We start from the raw sequence: 7160 nt of genomic DNA on the forward strand, positions 1-7160 counted from the left end.
GAGATGTTAGAGGATGGCATCATCGAGACAACAGAATCCCCATACAACTGCCGGATCGTCATGGCTGGCAAAAAGGATGGATCTCTCCGTTTTTGCATTAGCTTCAAGCCCGTCAACGACATCACCATTCCAGCACCACCACACCTCATAACATCACTGAGGCACTCACCAGGCTGGGGGACGCATGCATCTTTTTGTCTCTCGACCTCAAGTCGGGGTACTGGCAAGTCCCAATACGTCCCGAGGACCGCCCCAAGATAGCGTTCACGGCCCCCGATGGGGGGCGCTTCCAGTTCTGTGCGATGCCGTTCGGGCTGATGGACGCCCCCGCGATGTTCCAGACCATTATGGTCCGCATCCTGGACGGGTACATCAGCGAGTTTGCCACCGCGTACCTGGACGACGTGATCATCTAGTCACGGACGTGGGAGGACCATGCCCACTATCTCGCGCTGGTCCTCGAACAGCTCAAAACACACCGACTCACGTGTTCACCGCCCAAGTGTCACATTGGTGCCGCTGAGCTGGAGTTCTTGGGGCATATTATCAGCGCCGAGGGATGCCGGCCCATTCCCGCCCAGCTGGACCTCATTGACGGCAAACAGGCACCCCGCACCAGGAAGCAGCTCCAGAAACTGATGGGGCTGCTCAACTGGTTGCGGTCATTCATACCCCATTTCACCACTATCACAGCACCCATGACCGACCTCCTATCGCCCAAGTCAAAGTTCCGGTGGACGACAGCCGCCGAGCAGGCCCTGACTGCGGTCAAGCAGCGATTCCGAGAGTGCCACACCCTATCTCGCCTCGACCCAGACAAACCCATCTTCGTCCAGACGGACGCCAGCCAAAAGGGCATGGGGGCGGTTCTCTACCAGGAAGGGGGAGATGGGGAGCGGCGAGTGGCCGAGTATGCCAGCGCCAAGTTCGGCCCCGCAGAATGCTGCTATCATGCAAACGAGCAGGAGTGCCTTGCGGTGGTGTGGGCCCTAGGGCGCTATCGGCACCACCTCGAGGGGAGGCCATTCATCCTGTGCACCGATAGCCAGTGTCTGCGGTGGCTGGACTCCACCCAGGGGCGGAAGTCTACATTCACCCGCTGGGCGCTCATGCTCCAGGGCTTCGCATTCCGCGCAGAACACATCCCTGGGCAGGAGAACCAGCTGGCAGACGAGCTGTCCATTCACCCTGACCCCACTACTGTCTTCCAGGACCCCCAGGGCTGGAAGGAACTCCTGCCATCACCTCACCCGCCAGCCAGCGGCACCACGGCTCCCGCACTAGTGGCCCTCTAAACCATCCAGCGGGTGAACCCTACCACCCAGGCAGACACACCAGCCACCCTACTCGCCCTAATGTAGCATGTGAGGCAGGCCCAGGTCGACGACCCCGACACGCAGTGCAACATGGCCGCATGTCGGGAAGGGTATAGCCCCATCAGCATAGTCTGGACAGGGTTTTGCAGAATCGGGCCCCAGGTGATATGGACAGCTGGCAGATCCATGTGCCCCCTGCGACGAGGCAAGGGGTCCTTCAATTTTTTCATGACCATGATCTGGCCAGCCACCCAGGGGCTTTACAGACCCAACATGCACTCCGAAATCTGTTCCACTTGTCAGGGGTAGCACGGGATGTCTATGAGCACTTGCGCAACTGCCAACCGTGTAAGCAGCGCAAGGCACGCCGTGCGGACGGGGTAGAACAGCAGTGCCGCCGACGACTGGAGGAGCCCTTCCATACTGTGGCCCTCGACGTCATGGGGCCCTACCCCCCACGACCCGGGGAAAGCGCTTCCTCGTTGTGACCACCGACGTATTCACGCGATGGGCAGAGGCGTTCACCATGTCCAACGCATGCGTAGGGACGATAGTGGCCCTCCTGGACAGCGAGGTGTTCCCCCGCTACGGGTACCCAAAGATGCTACTCACAGACAAAAGTACCCAGTTCACAGGGAGATGTTGGGCAGCAGAATGCTGATGCTGGGTAGTTGAGCATCACACTTCCCCGACATACCACTCGAGGGCGAACCCGACGGTGCAATGCAATCAGGACATCAAAATTCAGTTGCGCCTCCACCTGGGGGATGATAACTCGAAATGGGGCGTACACCTGCCCAAGTTGCTCTACTGCCTGCGCCGGCTAGTCAACGCCGTTACCGGCCATTCCCCGGCAAAACTGTTCCACGGTCATAACCTCGCCCTGCCTGGCGAGCTGCGGGTCGCCGAGGAAGCAGGGGCAGTCACCCGCCCACCAGCCATTGACCTAAGGGAAGAGGCACGACAGCACAAGGCCACTCCCCCAACACCACTGGATCCAGGGCAGATGGTCTATGCCCTGTGTCACCACCTGTCGTCTGGCAGGAAGAACTACTGCACGGGGCTGAGCCACAAGTGGGCACCCCTCGGGAGGTCTTGCGATGCCTAGGCCCCAACACATACCTCATCAGACTCCCAAATGGTAGGGCCACAAAAATCCACAGGGATGACCTGCATCTCGTTTCCACTGCCGAGGATCCCTCTGAGGATAGGGAGTGCCCAAGGGCCCCCACCCCAAGCGCACCAGACTCACGAGCCATGTAACCAGTCGGCCAATCACCCTACCACCAACCCACCACCATGGACACCACATCGTCGACATCACCACTCCCATCACCAGCTCCCCATTCTATGCCACCAGTCACGCCACCACCCACCACATCACCCGCCAACACGCAGGACGTGTGCCAGCCCACTATCATAGCTAACGCACCATCACCGATGTCACCGTTCGCATCACCAGTCACACTCCCCACATCACCCACCATGTCACCCGTCACGACTTTCTGCCATCTTAGCCGAAGTGCGAGGAGCGAGCTAAGAGGACTTGGGCATCTGATTGATAGGTTGGACCCAGGGGGCGAATGCCCCAGCGGGCCAACTACCACGACCACTCAGCCATACCCCGAGGTATGTTACCCCCCGACCAGCCTGAGGTCAGGCAGTCCCACCGAGTGAGCAGGGTGCCGACAAGAGGATGCTGCGAGGGCAGCAGCGAAGAGGTACCCATTGCTCCTCCCAGCAGAGGGGAGGGTGGTGACCAGACAGCCCCCGGAGTGGGAGGGGGGAACATTAGTGCCGAGGGACCACGACAGTCCTCCCGAGTCCACCAAAATCCGGGGCACCTCAGGGAGTTCATTTGGCACCCACTACGACCACCAGTAGACTGGAAACCACACCCCAACGTACCCCGCCTCAGTGTCATGTCTCTGCTTCCCCCGTTCACCCAAAACCCAGCAGCCCCGGGACCAATCCCCCAAGGCAATGTCGGCCTCAGTGCAACGAGGCAATGCGTGTGATCGGGGCATTTATGACCATAGTGACCCCAACCGTTAGTGCTCCTCGAATCCGCACAGACCGCTATGGCGCGTCGCCGCTTAACCCCGAGCATGTACGACATGAACGCACCTGGGTGCAGGGTGGTGCAACGCCTAGAACACAAGCTGCCCCGCCTAATCGACTGTCGCCTGCGCGATAGTCGACCACGGGGGTACTGTGAGGTGACCTAATTATCTGGACTTTGTAATTAACTTTCAGCGCTCTTGAAAACGATCTTAATTGAGTAACGGCTATGGTTAAATGGTATTTGTAATTCTGGACTTTAGCGCTATCAGGCGGCGTGCATGGCCCGGGATTACTTTTGCACACAACACGTTTTCGCGAAAGTGAGGCTGGGTAGTCGTCCAGATGCCACAGCCATCGCCAGTTGATCACCGCCCTCCAAGGAGTCTAGTCGCGGATCGCCTGCAGAGCCTCTCGACCTCCGCCCTTGCCGTCCCTACCGGAATTGATGAGTTTTTAAACCCGTCAGCTCCGAGCCTCACGGACAGCCCGTCTAGTCGACCTGAGTTCACAGATAGCCTTATTTAATTTGTGCTCATCACCGGAACTCCCCGTGTTACATGGATCCTTGAACTGTGCGTAACTTCAATGTAGTGTTACTTAAATTCTGGAATTGTTTATTTAAGATTAGTGTAGTGTGAAGTGTGCACGGAACATTAGGGTAGCGCAGCACAAGTCCCATCAGAAACATGGCCTGTAGAGCCCCGCTCCCAGTAAGCGGGCCGTGTACTACGCAGCCAATGTATTGACGCTACTCCCACTGCCTGTTTATGTTTTAAAATTAAATATGAATGCTTGAAAAGATCTCAGGGATTTTAATGGGGGTTCGGCCTCGTGGCTATAGGCAGGGGTGCGCCGTGGATCCGTATTCACCTGGGCTGTTCAGGCCACCCAGGACGCCTTGTAAATGATTAATAAACGAATTACAAAACACTGCACTTTATTCAACGTTGATACACTGATTGGTCCCGATACTGGCTGCGTCCGTTGTCGAACCGCTGTGACACACATATAAATGCGGGCGAACAATACGCGCGACCAGGGTAGATTGCAAAGTGAAATCAACGGGTTGAAGCGGTGGCTACGTGCCCCTGGGTAAGAGTCAGTACACAGTCACGGAATTGGGGTTGCAATAAATTATGTAGAAAAATAAACGAATAGCGGAAACCCTGTGATCAGGGTGGATTGCAGTCTAGCCTGCGACGAAAAACTAAAGTCTCGAAAAATTACGCAATCACGTCAGCGTGCGACGTACACATAAAGTCTCAAAGAATGGCAAGATAGTCACTTAAAACACACGTTACAAATTGCACTAAAATATGAAGAAAGTTACAATACGAAAGTTAGTCAGTATTTCACAAGATTCTCGACGATAACAATTAATTGGCTACTGGAGCCGAAAACTGCGTGCCAATATTACGCTGTCCTTAAACTGGACATGGCCTTACGTGTTAAGTTAAAGATCCCTGTAGGGAATAAATTATTAAGCTAAGAGTCGCACAAAGTATCGTGCGACTGAAGTGGGGTCGGCGCCGAGCTGAATGAAAGATTTGTAGAAACTTACACTATTGCTGAAATGTTGAAGAGAAACTAGAAGTGCTGGCCCGACGTTCGCGGAGCGTCCGACCCCTGAGAGCCCCTGATGGTCACTGCGCGCGAGACAGCCCGGCGGCCTCGCGCCTAAACGCGTGGAACGCGGGAAAACCGACCCGACCAGTTTTGGACTTAGAAACAAATTACACAACATATGCTTATAAGACAATTAGACATAATTTCCCTTACATGAACCCTTCTTTTAAAATGTTATTAATTTGGTTGTTTTAATTAACAAAATAATCAAGTGTTTAGTTAGGCGCATTGCCACACCCGGCCGGGCGCTGTCGTCGTCGCGGCGTTCGTTGCGGTGCACTTTCTTACACTTTGTGAAGATCACGCTCGGGCGTGTTCGACGCACTTCGGAGCCCGTGTTGGTGTGGCATAACGACCTTTGCGGACCAGAGGGAGCACCGGCGGTTGGCGTCAGTATAGCATGCCTTGTAATAAAACACTCTAAATTGAGCCTCCGCATATCTGTTACATCGCCCATATCATAGCGTCCCTGGTGGTTAAAACAGCCGGGGGTAACTCTGGCGGAATGACCCTTCCTGCCTGCCGGCCACATGGCGACGTTTTCCCTGATCCAAGAGTCTCGGCTACACACTAGCACGTAGTTAATATTGCTAATTGGTGCCCAAAAGCAACACCACACCCTTAATATCACCTTGGCAGAAGGCGTCAGCTCTTTAGTATTAGCTTAGAGAGACTTTGTTCAACGCGGGAATGTCTGCCATGGAATGTGCTGCACATCACATACACAGTCAGCACGAAAGTGTCTATGTTTTAAGTAAAGAGTTATGGTTTCATGTATGGGCTTTAGTATTAGCTGCGGGGACTTAGTTCTACATGTAAATGTCCGCCGCGTCACTCTTCGAGAAGGGACCTTCACTTGCAACATAATTAGTGCTGCCACTGGAAGGGACCGTGTTAGTGCAGAGATGTCTATCCATTAATAGAACTGGTCAGGGGTACGATAGCACTGTTTACTTCGAGCGAGTTCTATTAAACCACTATAAGTCTATCAGTGTATTCTTATGTTTTATTTAATACTGTGTCCTTGGTTGCCGCAATAACCCAGGGCACGCCTCTGCCTCTGGTTACATGGCCGAACTGAACCCTGGGACCCACTTATTTTCCTTGCGAACTCACAACCAGCACAGGGAAGCAGACGGAGCTTTGTCAATGTAAGGAATATTTAAGAACTTATAATTTTTTTTCTTTATGAATGTTATCTGTTTACAAAATTACTTAATTTGATATCACCCAAAAATGAACAAAATATAATGGCTACTGCATTTAATTGTATTTCTAACGAACTCTAATAAAATTAAACCTTTTTACCTGCATGAGGTTAGAGTAACACAAGAAATGTAGGTTGAAGTGAAATTGTTAACAGTTGTTTCAAAACGATTGGCAACTTATCTGTGCATGGTTGTTTAGTTAAAGTTAGCAACATTAAATTAATTTTGGGATTGTAATAATCAAATATATTATTTTCGGAGTTTAAAATTTTTTTGTCAGATTTTAATTTATTCTAGGAAATTAAATATTTTATCATGATTCATGGAATTATGTATGAAATAAACTATTCGTAAAAAATTAGAAAATAAATACACTGTTTTAATGTTTACAAATGTATGGCGTGCAAGATCATTTTTCTGCGATAACTCGTTATCAACTACGAGAGAAAATCCGTGTTGAGATCCCCCATTTTAATATATGGTAATTTGAATTTCTTGGACGTTGTATCGTTTGAGCCGCAATGATCGCTTCAAATGGGTGTCGTCATTTTTTGCCATGTTAAAAGGCCCGAGAGTCCCATTTTGTCATATAAAAATATTTGTGTTAAAGTCTATGGTTAGAATTTGTAGGACTCTGTATGGGTAACCTAAGATTCACTGAAATGGGACGACATTGATTCGGTGTCTGAACATCGGTAGAGACAGGTGGTTCCTGTCTTCTGTATCAGGCTGAATATAAATTTAGATAATGTTTCTCAATTTGACTTGACAGTTGCGAACACAGACTCGATTTCGCAAGATATGGATATGGATTCTAGTAATTTGACTAAAAGGAAATTACCGGAAGAAGAAACGATGGAAATAAATTGTCATACTAAAAATCATAGGACAATTGAAGTTTCTCAGCCAACATCAGAAAATGCCAGGTATGTACATGGTTCAAGGC

This window comes from Bacillus rossius, chromosome 1, assembly GCF_032445375.1.
Source record: "Bacillus rossius redtenbacheri isolate Brsri chromosome 1, Brsri_v3, whole genome shotgun sequence".
NCBI classification, from domain to species: domain Eukaryota; kingdom Metazoa; phylum Arthropoda; class Insecta; order Phasmatodea; family Bacillidae; genus Bacillus; species Bacillus rossius.